Source organism: Pristiophorus japonicus, chromosome 4, assembly GCF_044704955.1.
Source record: "Pristiophorus japonicus isolate sPriJap1 chromosome 4, sPriJap1.hap1, whole genome shotgun sequence".
Taxonomy (NCBI): domain Eukaryota; kingdom Metazoa; phylum Chordata; class Chondrichthyes; family Pristiophoridae; genus Pristiophorus; species Pristiophorus japonicus.
In genome coordinates this window covers 313,888,465-313,903,151 of record NC_091980.1, presented here as the reverse complement: position 1 = coordinate 313,903,151, position 14,687 = coordinate 313,888,465, and positions in this window count along the sequence as shown.

Sequence of the window (14,687 nt, the reverse complement as noted above, 5' to 3'; positions counted from 1 at the left end):
CTCTGTATCGAAACCCCCTGTACCTGCCCTGGGAGTGTTTGATGGGACAGTGTAGAGGGAGCTTTACTCTGTATCTAACACCGTGCTGTACCTGCCCTGGGAGTGTTTGATGGGACAGTGTAGAGGGAGCTTTACTCTGTATCGAAACCCCCTGTACCTGCCCTGGGAGTGTTTGATGGGACAGTGTAGAGGGAGCTTTACTCTGTATCTAACACCGTGCTGTACCTGCCCTGGGAGTGTTTGATGGGACAGTGTAGAGGGAGCTTTACTCTCTATCTAACCCCCTGTACCTGCCCTGGGAGTGTTTGATGGGACAGTGTAGAGGGAGCTTTCATTATCATCATCACAGGCAGTCCCTCGGAGTCGATGATGACTTGCTTCCACACTAAAAATGAGTTCTCAGGTGATTGAAGAGTCCAATGCAGGAATTACAGTCTCTGTCACAGGTGGGACAGACAGTGGTTGAAGTAACGGGTGAGTGGGCGGCCTGGTTTACCGCACGCTCCCTCCATTGTCAACGCTTGGCTTCAGCTTGCTCTCTGCCCACCTGGGGCTCGCTTGCCGTGTCAGAGCTTCGAGTAGAGCGTTTGCTTTGGGAGTCTCGTGTTGGGCATGTGGACGATGTGGCCCGTCCAACGGAGCTGGTCGAGTGAGGTCAGTGCTTTGATGCTGGAGATGTTGGCCTGAGCGAGGACACTGACCTTGGTGCGTCTGTCCTCCCAGTGGATTTGTAGGATCTTGCGGAGGCAGCGCTGGTGGTACTTCTCCAGAGCTTTGAGGTGCCTGCTGTACATGGTCCATGTCTCTCAGTCATATAGGAGGGTGGGTATCACCACTGCTCTGTAGACCATGAGCTTGGTGCCGGGTTTGAGGTCCTGGTCTACAAACACTCTCTTCCTCAGGCGACCGATGGCTGCACTGGCACACTGAAGGCAGTGTTGGACCTTGTCGACGATGTCTGTCCTTGTTGATAGTAGGCTCCTGAGGTATAGAAAATGGTCCACGTTATCCAAGGCCTCGTCAAGGATTTTGATAACCAGGGGCAGTGCTGTGTGGTGGGGTCAGGTTGGTAGACGACCCTTGGATCATAGAATAGAATCATAGAAATTTACAGCATGAAGGGAGGCCATTTCGGCCCATCGTTTTTGCACCGGCCAACAAGAGGCTATCGAGCCTCATCTCACGTTCCAGCTCTTGGTCCGTAGCCCTGTAGGTTACGGCACTTCAAGTGCACATCCAAGTACTTTTTAAATGTGAGGGTTTCTGCCTCTACCACCCTTTCAGGCAGTGAGTTCCAACCCCCACAACTCTGCGTGAAGAAATTTCCCCTCAAATCCCCTCTAAAACATCTACCAATTACTTTAAATTTACGCCCCCTGGTTGTTGACCCCTCTGCTCAGAAATATGCCCTTGCTATCCACTATATCCAGGCCCTTCATAATTTTATACACCTCAATGAAGTTTCCTTTCAGTCTCCTCTGTTCCAAGTAAAACAGACCCAGCCTATCCAATCTTTCCTCATCGCTAAGATTCTCCACTTCCGGCAACATCCTCGTAAATCTCCTCTGTACCCTCTCCAGTGCAATCATGTCCTTCCTGTAATATGATGCCCAGAATTGCACGCAGTACTCCAGCTGTGGCCTAACCAGTGTTTAGCGAAGGACCCATGTTCTCGTATGCCTCGGTGAAGGTGTTGCTGATGCCTTGGAGTTCGGCCTCCGAGTGTGCGCAGATGCAAGCGTCCTCGGCGTACTTTGAGTCGACGGAGGATGGGACGACCTTGGATCTGGCCTGGAGGCGGCGGAGGTTGAAAAGATTCCCGTTTGTTCTGTAATTTAGCTCCACTCCAGCGGGGAGCTTGTGGAGGGTGAGATGGAGCATTGCAGCAAGGAAGAGCGCTGGTGCGATGACACAGCCTTGCTTGACCCCGGTCTGGACGTGGATTGGTTCTGTGGTGGAGCCATTGGTCGGAACACGACTGTCATGTCATCGTGGAGCAGGTGGAGGATGGTGTCAAACTCTTGAGGGCAGCCGAATCTGAGGAGGACACTCCATAATCCCTCACAGTGGCGAAGGCTTTTGTGAGGTCAAAGAAGGCCATGTACAAGTGTTGGTGCAGTTCCCTGCATTTCTCTTGTACCTGCCGCGCGGTATCTAACCCCCTGTACCTGCCCTGGGAGTGTTTGATGGGACAGTGTAGAGGGAGCTTTACTCTGTATCTAACCCCCTGTACCTGCACTGGGAGTGTTTGATGGGACAGTGTAGAGGGAGCTTTACTCTGTATCTAACCCCATGCTGTACCTGCCCTGGGAGTGTTTGATGGGACAGTGTAGAGGGAGCTTTACTCTGTATCTAACCCGTGCTGTACCTGCCCTGGGAGTGTTTGATGGGACAGTGTAGAGGGAGCTTTACTCTGTATCTACCCTGTGCTGTACCTGCCCTGGGAGTTGTTTGATGGGACAGTGTAGAGGGTGCTTTACTCTGTATCTAACCCCCTGTACCTGCCCTGGGAGTGTTTGATGGGACAGTGTAGAGAGAGAGCTTTACTCTGTATCTAACCCCCTGTACCTGCCCTGGGAGTGTTTGATGGGACAGTGTAGAGGGAGCTTTACTCTGTATCTAACCCGTGCTGTACCTGCCCTGAGAGTGTTTGATGGGACAGTGTAGAGGGAGCTTTACTCTGTATCTAACCCATGCTGTACCTGCCCTAGGAGTGTTTGATGGGACAGAGTAGAGCGAGCTTTACTCTGTATCTAACCCATGCTGTACCTGCCCTGGGATTGTTTGATGGGACAGTGTAGAGCGAGCTTTACTCTGTATCTAACCCCCTGTACCTGCCCTGGGAGTGTTTGATGGGACAGTGTAGAGGGAGCTTTACTCTGTATCTAACCTCCTGTACCTGCCCTGGGAGTGTTTCATGGGACAGTGTAGAGGGAGCTTTACTCTGTATCTAACCCCCTGTACCTGCCCTGGGGGTGTTTGATGGGACAGTGTAGAGGGAGCTTTACTCTGTATCTAACCCGTGCTGTACCTGCCCTGGGAGTGTTTGATGGGACAGTGTAGAGGGAGCTTTACTCTGTATCTAACCCCATGTACCTGCCCTGGGAGTGTTTGATGGGACAGTGTAGAGGGAGCTTTACTCTGTATCTAACCCCGTGCTGTATCTGCCCTGGGAGTGTTTGATGGGATAGTGGCGAGATAGCTTTATTTGGTATTGAATTTTATGAGGAAGAAATTTGCCATATTAATACGAAGAATAAACAGACCTTACTGCTCCGGCTGCACACAGCATTTCATTAGTATTCTATATAACATTTAATTGGTGTGATAGCAGAATATAATTAGTAAACTGATAGGGTGAGGATTGTATTTCATTAATGTCACTTGAAATGAATATTATTTAAATCAAATCCCTAATATTTCATTAACGGTTTGGGAAATCAGGCTAATTAAAATTCTAGGCTAAGATAATTTATACAATTAAAATGGCATCATTACTTGTTCTCGCTGAATTTGGTACTGAGTCACACAGCACGGCCCGATGCTGGATATATCCCATCCGTGGTACCTGAGAGAGAGGGACAGAGAGACACCAGTCAGTGTACAGATATCTCCCTGAGAGAGAGGGACTGAGAGACACCAGTCAGTATACAGATATCTCCCTGAGGGAGAGGGACTGAGAGACACCAGTCAGTGTACAGGTATCTCCCTGAGGGAGAGGGACTGAGAGTCACCAGTCAGTGTACAGATATCTCCGAGGGAGAGAGACTGAGGGACACCAGTCAATGTACAGATATCTCCCTGAGGGAGAGGGACTGAGAGATACCAGTCAGTGTACAAGTATCTCCCTGAGGGAGAGGGACTGAGACACCAGTCAGTGTACAGATATCTCCCTGAGGGAGAGGGACTGAGAGACACCAGTCAGTGTACAGATATCTCCCTGAGGGAGAGGGACTGAGAGATACCAGTCAGTGTACAAGTATCTCCCTGAGGGAGAGGGACTGAGACACCAGTCAATGTACAGATATCTCCCTGAGGGAGAGGGACTGAGAGACACCAGTCAGTGTACAGATATCTCCCTGAGGGAGAGGAACTGAGAGACACCAGTCAGTGTACAGATATTTCCCAAAAAGGGAGGGACTGACAGACAGCAGACAGTTGTAAGGTTAATAATCTTTAGAAAAGCGCAGAAGGAGACTATGAACTAAACATTGATTAATCCAAGCTTTCAGAATTTCAGCTGGTCAATTAAGGACACTCTGTGGTCAGGAATCAAAACTGACTTCATGTATAACAACAGTGGCGTTGTTTCATGAGGCTCTGAACTTGATTGACCAGGGTGGGGAAAACAGCCACTGGAGACATCGGGTCTGTACAAAGACCGGACAACAAAAGAACCACACCAGGGGCACATTTTTTGGGAACGAGGTGTGATCAACCTGAGCCTCACAGACTCTGCAAATGGGAAAACAGACGAGTCCATTATTGCAGCCAATCAACCAAGGGGACCACAAAACTATGTATCGATGCAAACACATTATCAGAAACCGCAGTAGCGGGAGATGTGTCAAAACCTGGATATAAATATGCGAGCTAGAAGCAACTCAGCAGAAGATGGAAGGAGGACAGGAACAGATGGAAGAAGAAGCACACGGAAGAAGTAGAAGGACACATGTACAGATGGACAGAGGTCGAAAGAACGGACAGATGAACGGACGGAAGGACATGTAGTACTGAACATACACGGAAGGAACAGCACTGCAGAGAATGGCCAGAGGAAGAACCATCTGGTCACGGAACTAATGACCACGAACCTACAATAGTTACAGCCAGGAAGGGTGAATGTATGTCTTCAGTCGATTTTTCTCAGAAGTCTAGTCCTGTAGTTTTAGTCAGTTTTTGTGCTTAATAAAACGGACACTGGTTCAGCCCAAATTTTGTGCCACGTGTTGTCCTTTCCCCACTATAAGTTCCGAGGTCTAAGAATCAGAGTAGAGTGAAAAACAAACAACCTCCAGAAATTGGTGACCGCGGCAGGACCTCGGCATTGGGAATAGGATCACGGACACAAAACCAGGGCAAGAACCCCGAGGGAGGTTTCGTTACATCTAAGGTCGGCTAAGGCAGTCGAAAGTTATCTTCTCAAGGGCAGCTAGGGCGACCAGGAGAGAAGCAGTCTTGGGTAGGCTGGAGTAATCCCAGGTTGACTAGAGTAGCCACCGAGAAAGCTGCAGGTAGTCTGCGCAGGGGTTTCAGGGAGTTCCAAGGGCGGCTAGGGCAGCTGAAGAGCTCCGGCTGACTAGGGCAGCCACCGGGAGAAGTAGTCGCGGGTAGTCTGCGAAAGAACAAGTGTCTCCGGGAGACCAAGGGTGATCTCGAGGGCGACTAGGGAACCAGGAGAGAAGCAGTCTCTGACAGGCCGGAGTAGTCTGGGGTCCAATAGGGTAGCCACAGAGAGAAGCCTGAGAAACGGAAACCGCAGGGCACTGCGAGGTGGTCTCAGGGAGACCAAGGTAATCAGGGAGAATTTCTCAGTCAGTGGCACTGGAAATGGACTCACCACAGCAAAACGCGGTAGAGCTCGCGGCTAAGAGCAGTCGTAGGCAGTCCATGGAGGCTAAGGTAGCTGTGTATATATGCAACAAATTGGACATTTCAGAGCCATGGGCGCGGGAAATGCTGCACTCGGGGATCTGCAGGAAAAAGCGGCAGAGTGAACAGTCAGTAGTAACCACAAAGGTCCAAAGAGAAGGAGGTTTAGCTCATGTGCTCCAGAAGCAGACACAACTGTTAAGAGAAAGGTTAGGAAAGCTGGAGGAGGAGAATAAAAAGTTAAAAGCCGATGTAGCCAGTTTCGAGAAAGAAAAACAGGACCAGGGTATGAGGGAGTAAACGGTGTGGAATCACTTTGAGCATTTACACTGCCAGGTGACCGAGTGTAAAAAGCAGCAACAGACCTTCATTGAGCAAAGTGAAAGGCACCTAGTGAGAGCCAGAGAGGCAGAGGAACAGCTTAGGAAAACCAGGTATGGCAGAAACAGGGTTACGAGAGGGCAGATCACAGAAAAGATCCGTCAGCTAACGGCAGAGTTAGACGGGGCCAAAGGAACGGTTTGTCTCATGGCACCCGGAACAGGCGAGGAATGTTGGGACCCAGAGGGGAAAGAGACGATGGGCCCCAGTATAGTGAGCATCGGCCGGCTCCCGAGGCACCGGGACCCCCGAAACCAATGTGTCCTTTGAGACAACAGAAATTCAGCCCACCCCCACTAAATGGTGGTCCAGCACCATTACAGAGCGACTATGTGATCCCAGACACGCCGCTTCAGCTGCAGGAGATGCTGACGGGTATAGAAACATAGAAACATAGAAAATAGGTGCAGGAGCAGGCCATTCAGCCCTTCTAGCCTGCACCGCCATTCAATGAGTTCATGGCTGAACATGAAACTTCAGTACCCCCTTCCTGCTTTCTCGCCATAACCCTTGATCCCCCGAGTAGTAAGGACTTCATCTAACTCCCTTTTGAATATATTTAGTGAATTGGCCTCAACTACTTTCTGTGGTAGAGAATTCCACAGGTTCACCACTCTCTGGGTGAAGAAGTTTCTCCTCATCTCGGTCCTAAATGGCTTACCCCTTATCCTCAGACTGTGACCCCTGGTTCTGGACTTCCCCAACATTGGGAACATTCTTTCTGCATCTAACCTGTCTAAACCCGTCAGAATTTTAAACGTTTCTATGAGGTCCCCTCTCATTCTTCTGAACTCCAGTGAATACAAGCCCAATTGATCCAATCTTTCTTGATAGGTCAGTCCCGCCATCCCGGGAATCAGTCTGGTGAACCTTCGCTGCACTCCCTCAATAGCAAGAATGTCCTTCCTCAAGTTAGGAGACCAAAACTGTACACAATACTCCAGGTGTGGCCTCACCAAGGCCCTGTACAACTGTAGCAACACCTCCCTGCCCCTGTATTCAAATCCCCTCGCTATGAAGGCCAACATGCCATTTGCTTTCTTAACCGCCTGCTGTACCTGCATGCCAACCTTCAATGACTGATGTACCATGACACCCAGGTCTCGTTGCACCTTCCCTTTTCCTAATCTGTCACCATTCAGATAATAGTCTGTCTCTCTGTTTTTACCACCAAAGTGGATAACCTCACATTTATCCACATTATACTTCATCTGCCATGCATTTGCCCACTCACCTAACCTATCCAAGTCACTCTGCAGCCTAATAGCATCCTCCTCGCAGCTCACACTGCCACCCAACTTAGTATCATCCGCAAATTTGGAGATACTGCATTTAATCCCCTCGTCTAAATCATTAATGTACAATGTAAACAGCTGGGGCCCCAGCACAGAACCTTGCGGCACTCCACTAGTCACTGCCTGCCATTCTGAAAAGTACCCGTTTACTCCTACTCTTTGCTTCCTGTCTGACAACCAGTTCTCAATCCACGTCAGCACACTACCCCCAATCCCATGTGCTTTAACTTTGCACATTAATCTCTTGTGTGGGACCTTGTCGAAAGCCTTCTGAAAGTCCAAATATACCACATCAACTGGTTCTCCTTTGTCCACTTTACTGGAAACATCCTCAAAAAATTCCAGAAGATTTGTCAAGCATGATTTCCCTTTCACAAATCCATGCTGACTTGGACCTATCATGTCACCATTTTCCAGATGCACTGCTATGACATCCTTAATAATTGATTCCATCATTTTACCCACTACTGAGGTCAGGCTGACCGGTCTATAATTCCCTGTTTTCTCTCTCCCTCCTTTTTTAAAAAGTGGGGTTACATTGGCTACCCTCCACTCCATAGGAACTGATCCAGAGTCAATGGAATGTTGGAAAATGACTGTCAATGCATCCGCTATTTCCAAGGCCACCTCCTTAAGTACTCTAGGATGCAGGCCATCAGGCCCTGGGGATTTATCTGCCTTCAATCCCATCAATTTCCCCAACACAATTTCCCGACTAATAAAGATTTCCCTCAGTTCCTCTTCCTTACTAGACCCTCTGACCCCTTTTATATCCGGAAGGTTGTTTGTATCCTCCTTAGTGAATACCGAACCAAAGTACTTGTTCAATTGATCCGCCATTTCTTTGTTCCCCGTTATGACTTCCCCTGATTCTGACTGCAGGGGACCTACGTTTGTCTTCACCAACCTTTTTCTCTTTACATACCTATAGAAACTTTTGCAATCCGCCTTAATGTTCCCTGCAAGCTTCTTCTCGTACTCCATTTTCCCTGTCCTAATCAAACCCTTTGTCCTCCTCTGCTGAGTTCTAAATTTCTCCCAGTCCCCAGGTTCGCTGCTATTTCTGGCCAATTTGTATGCCACTTCCTTGGCTTTAATACTATCCCTGATTTCCCTAGATAGCCACGGTTGAGCCACCTTCCCCTTTTTATTTTTACGCCAGACAGGAATGTACAATTGTTGTACTTCATCCATGCGGTCTCTAAATGTCTGCCATTGCCCATCCACAGTCAACCCCCTAAGTATCATTCGCCAATCTATCCTAGCCAATTCTCGCCTCATACCTTCAAAGTTACCCTTCTTTAAGTTCTGGACCATGGTCTCTGAATTTACTGTTTCATTCTCCATCCTAATGCAGAATTCCACCATATTATGGTCACTCTTCCCCAAGGGGCCTCGCACAATGAGATTGCTAATTAATCCTCTCTCATTACACAACACCCAGTCTAAGATGGCCTCCCCCCTAGTTGGTTCCTCAACATATTGGTCTAGAAAACCATCCCTTATGCACTCCAGGAAATCCTCCTCCACCGTATTGCTTCCAGTTTGGCTAGCCCAATCTATGTGCATATTAAAGTCACCCATTATAACTGCTACACCTTTATTGCATGCACCCCTAATTTCCTGTTTGATGCCCTCCCCAACATCCCTATTACTGTTTGGAGGTCTGTACACAACTCCTACTAACGTTTTTTGCCCTTTGGTGTTCTGCAGCTCTACCCATATAGATTCCACATCATCCAAGCTAATGTCTTTCCTAACTATTGCATTAATCTCCTCTTTAACCAGCAATGCTACCCCACCTCCTTTTCCTTTTATTCTACCCTTCCTGAATGTTGAATACCCCTGAATGTTGAGTTCCCAGCCCTGATCATCCTGGAGCCACGTCTCCGTAATCCCAATCACATCATATTTGTTAACATCTATTTGCACAATTAATTCATCCACCTTATTGCGGATACTCCTTGCATTAAGACACAAAGCCTTCAGGCTTGTTTTATTAACACCCTTTGTCCTTTTAGAATTTTGCTGTACAGTGGCCCTTTTTGTTCTTTGCCTTGGGTTTCTCTGCCCTACACTTTTCCTCATCTCCTTTCTGTCTTTTGCTTTTGGCTCCTTTTTGTTTCCCTCTGTCTCCCTGCATTGGTTCCCATCCCCCTGCCATATTAGTTTAAATCCTCCCCAACAGCACTAGCAAACACTCCCCCGAGGACATTGGTTCCAGTCCTGCCCAGGTGCAGACCGTCCGGTTTGTACTGGTCCCACCTCCCCCAGAACCGGTCCCAATGCCCCAGGAATTTGAATCCCTCCCTGCTGCACCACTGCTCAAGCCACGTATTCATCTGCGCTATCCTGCGATTCCTACTCTGACTATCACGTGGCACTGGTAGCAATCCCGAGATTACTACTTTTGAGGTCCTACTTTTTAATTTAGCTCCTAGCTCCTTAAATTCGTTTCGTAGGACCTCATCCCTTTTTTTGCCTATGTCGTTGGTACCAATGTGCACCACGACAACTGGCTGTTCTCCCTCCCATTTCAGAATGTCCTGCACCCGCTCCGAGACATCCTTGACCCTTGCACCAGGGAGGCAACATACCATCCTGGAGTCTCGGTTGCGGCCGCAGAAACGCCTATCTATTCCCCTCACAATTGAATCCCCTATCACTATCGCTCTCCCACTCTTTTTCTTGCCCTCCTGTGCAGCAGAGCCAGCCACGGTGCCATGAACTTGGCTGCTGCTGCCCTCCCCTGATGAGTCATTCCCCTCAACAGTACCCAAAGCGGTGTATCTGTTTTGCAGGGGGATGACCGCAGGGGACCCCTGCACTACCTTCCTTGCTCTACTCTTCCTGCTGGTCTTCCATTCCCTATCTGGCTGTGGACCCTTTCCCTGCGGTAAGACCAACTCACTACACGTGATACTCACGTCATTCTCAGCATCGTGGATGCTCCAGAGTGAATCCACCTTCAGCTCCAATTCCGTAACGCGGACCGTCAGGAGCTGGAGGCGGATACACTTCCCGCACACATAGTCGTCAGGGACACCGGAAGTGTCCCTGAGTTCCCACATGGTACAGGAGGAGCATAACACCCGACCGAGCTCTCCTGCCATGTCTTAACCCTTAGATACACTTAAACTGGTAATAACAATGTTAAAAGTTACTGACCAATATAAGAAGAAAAAGAAAAACTACTCACCAATCACCAGCCAATCACTTACCCCCTAGGCTGTGACGTCACCTTTGTTTTTTTGCCTTCTCCCTGTAGCTGCACCGGTACGCCTCTCGCCGACCCCGGACTCGCGCTGCTCCGAGCTCCCGCCTCCTCGACTGACTGCTCCGAGCTCCCGCTGGCCTTTATAGGCCTCTCGCCGACCCCGGACTCGCGCTGCTCCGAGCTCCCGCTGGCCTTTATAGGCCTCTCGCCGACCCCGGACTCGCGCTGCTCCGAGCTCCCGCCTCCTCGACTGACTGCTCCGAGCTCCCGCTGGCCTTTATAGGCCTCTCGCCGACCCCGGACTCGCGCTGCTCCGAGCTCCCGCCTCCTCGACTGACTGCTCCGAGCTCCCGCTGGCCTTTATAGGCCTCTCGCCGACCCCGGACTCGCGCTGCTCCGAGCTCCCGCCTCCTCGACTGACTGCTCCGAGCTCCCGCTGGCCTTTATAGGCCTCTCGCCGACCCCGGACTCGCGCTGCTCCGAGCTCCCGCCTCCTCGACTGACTGCTCCGAGCTCCCGCTGGCCTTTATAGGCCTCTCGCCGACCCCGGACTCACGCTGCTCCGAGCTCCCGCCTCCTCGACTGACTGCTCCGAGCTCCCGCTGGCCTTTATAGGCCTCTCGCCGACCCCGGACTCGCGCTGCTCCGAGCTCCCGCCTCCTCGACTGACTGCTCCGAGCTCCCGCTGGCCTTTATAGGCCTCTCGCCGACCCCGGACTCGCGCTGCTCCGAGCTCCCGCCTCCTTAGACAATTGTTCTTCAAAATTAAAGAAATAGGAGGTGGGTGGGGTGGATTGACCCATCCACCTCCACGGAGGTGTGTGGGGGGCCTGACCCATCCACCTCCATGACACGAACCTGGTATTGCAGTACTTCCAGGAACGGTGCAGTGGCTCTAGGCCTTTTGGCTAAGAGCATTGGCGCAGAGTGATCCTTGATGTGTGCAAGGTGACCTCTGGCGTTTGTGATTTGACAAAGAATTGGAAACATTGGCAACGAATTTTAAAAAAATTAAAGCAAGGAGGAGATGCCTCCGTTCATTTTGCCAACATAGAGCAGATAGGGAGTATCGATAACTGCAGCGAGGAGGAGATAGTGAAGTTAACACTGCTCTCCCTGGAAGGGAAGCTTTATCAGAGTTTGTCAACAGCCACCAAGTTAGGTGGAGGAACCCCGCAGGAGGAAATCATGGCAGCGCGAGGGTATAGTCAGGGTAGTCCGTTCTGGCAGGTAGATCAGACTAGTAAACGATACGTTTGCAGACAGACTGTGGCCTATTTATGTAAGGGTCACTGGAGGTAATATGATACGGGCAGGTTTAATAGGGGAACCCGGAAACCATTGGCTGAGAACCATAATGGCTAACAGTGTACCACAGCTCAGAGCAAAGGTCGAGGCATGGTTTGACCCAGACCACCTCCAGAATACAGAGGCAGGGGTGTTGGAAAAATTAACTCTAGCTTTTAAAACTCTAGCGAGGGGCGGATGGGAAACTAAAAGGAAAGGTGTACGAAGTAAAAGGAGAGGTTAGGGCAGAGAGAGAATGGAGACAAGAGGGAGGTAATGCGGGTCGATTCAGAGGGTGTTTAACTGTCGGAAGGATTGTCGGCTCTCGAGAGGAGGGAAGCCAGGGTACGAGGGCGCTGAGGCAGAGAAGGGCCAAAGGAACCCAGTACAGTTTTAGCGGCAGCATTACAGCAGGTTATGGGCAAGGGAGGAGGAAAGCTGGATGCTGCAGTGGGAGAAAAGGGAGCCGATGTGTTGGGACCCCCACTGTGACGTTGCGCCAGCCAGAGTACCTGTGTCCCCTCACATATGATGAGTGGGGCAGGCCATGTGGAGATGTGAAGGTGGAGACCATGAGGGGAAGGTATCCAGTAGATACAGGAGCCTCTAGCACAGTTGTCCACTCACCGAATCCGACCACTTCCCCGTGGTCGAGTGGAGTCCCATTTACACTGGCAGGTTTTACGGGTAATGAGCAGGCTGGGGCAGTGTCGAAACCCTTAACCACAGAGTTAAGATCTAACATAACGAAATGGGAAAGCATTTTAATGAAGTGGGAACAGCCCGGTTCGGGATTTCTCGGGGCCGACTACATGTTGGTACACCACACCATGGAGTATGAAGAACAATTGTCTAAGGGGGCAGTTGATGCAGATAGGATGGGAGAGATCGTAGTGATTCCCAGGGACAGTACAGACAAAGGCAGCACCTGCATGGTGAATCCGAAAGGGAGTTATGACCTGGAACGATTAATCGATAGCATCCCGGTCTGGTATCAAGGGCATGTATGGGAGAATATGGATACATTTGCCATGCACAAGCATGATTGCGGGAGAGTAACTGGGGTAGAGGTGAAGATAGACGGGGATCAGATGACACGGCCCCAGAAACAGTATAATTTTCCCCGGGAAGCAGAAAGGGATTTGGAAACTGCTATAAATTCCCTGATGGATCAAGGTGTATTAAGAACCATAGTGTTGCGTATGCAATAACTCAATAGGTTTAGTACCATGAACTCAATCAGGTGTGACCTGACTACTTAGCTCTCAAAGTGAGGATTAAACATGGAGTCTTTCTTTATATACAGGGACTGCACGTGTGTGTCTGTGGCCCAATGACCTCCGATGGTCGCTCCCCCTGGTGGCAGGTAAACCCAGGCATACATACATTACATCATTTCCCCCAGGATCTTGGTATCAGTCCTATTTACAAATTGAGACAGTCCGGGGCTTTCTGCTCCCTGGTTGATTGTCTCAGTTCAATTCCAGATCTGGGTGAGCTCTCCGAGTCATTCATGACTTGAGGCTGGGTAGCCGATCTAATGGGAGTGGCAGTGTCCATGTCGGGGATTGAAGGTCCAGATTTATTGACAACAGCAGGGTCTTCTGATGGCTGAATATAAATCAGTTGGTCATTGATGGTGTCTTCTTCAAGCTGTTCCAGTTCGTCTGTGTGCCGCAATTTCGTCTGATCAATGTGCCTCCTGCATGTTTGCCCATTAGTGAGCCTGACAATAAGCACTCTGTTACCCTCCTTGGCCATAACAGTGCCAGTGACCCACTTGGGGGCCTTGACCATAATTTAGCACATACACAGGATCATTAATAGAGATATTGCATGACACAGCAGTGCGATCATGATACCACTGCTGATGTTGACGTCTGTTTGCGACGTGATCATTAAGATCAGGGTGGACAAGCGAGAGCTTGGTCTTGAGACCTCTCCAACAGTTCAGCCGGAAGACCCCAGTAAGCGTGTGGGGTCTTGTCCTGTAACTAAGCAATATGTGTGACAAGCGAGTCTGCAAAGAACCGTGAGTTACGCGTTCCAGGCTCTGCTTGATGGTTTGGATGGCCTGCTCCGCTTGAACATTGCGGGTTTGAACAGTGTTGACCTTACGTGCTTGATACCATTGAGTCTCATAAACTCTTGAAACGCCAAACTCATGAAGCACGATCCGTTGTCGCTCACAACAATGTCGGGCAGACCATGAGTGGCGAGCATGGCAAGAAGGCTCTCAATGGTGGCTGCGGATGTGCTGGATGACATGATCACACATTCTATCCATTTGGAATACACATCCACCACCACCAAAAACATTTTTCCCAGGAAAGGACCCGCATAGTCGATGTGGATCCTCGACCATGGTTTGGATGGCCACAACCACAGACTTAGCGGAGATTCCACTGGTGCATTGCTTAACTCCATGCAAGAGTTGCACTGAGGCACACATGACTCCAAATCAGAATCAATGCCAGGCCACCAAACGTGAGACCTGGCAATGGCCATCATCACAATACCGGGATGGGTACTGTGTAAATCCTGTACAAATCTCTCCCTGCCTTTCTTGGGCATAGCAACACGATTACCCCATAGCAAGCAATCAGATTGAATGGATAGTTCGTCTTTGTGACAGTTGTACGGTTTGGTCTCATAACACACTTCCCTGGGAATGGCCGACCAATCACCATTAAGGACACAACGTTTTACAACCGATAAGATTGAATCCTGGCTGGTCCAGGTCCTAACTTGTTGAGCAGTGACAGGCGACCCTTCACTCTCAAAAGCATCCATGACCAACAGTAGGTCTGCGGGCTGTGGCGTCTCCACCTCCGGCGTGGACAACGGTAAACGCATCGGCACAATTCTCGGTGCCAGGTCTATGGCGAACGACATAATCATAGGCAGATAATGTC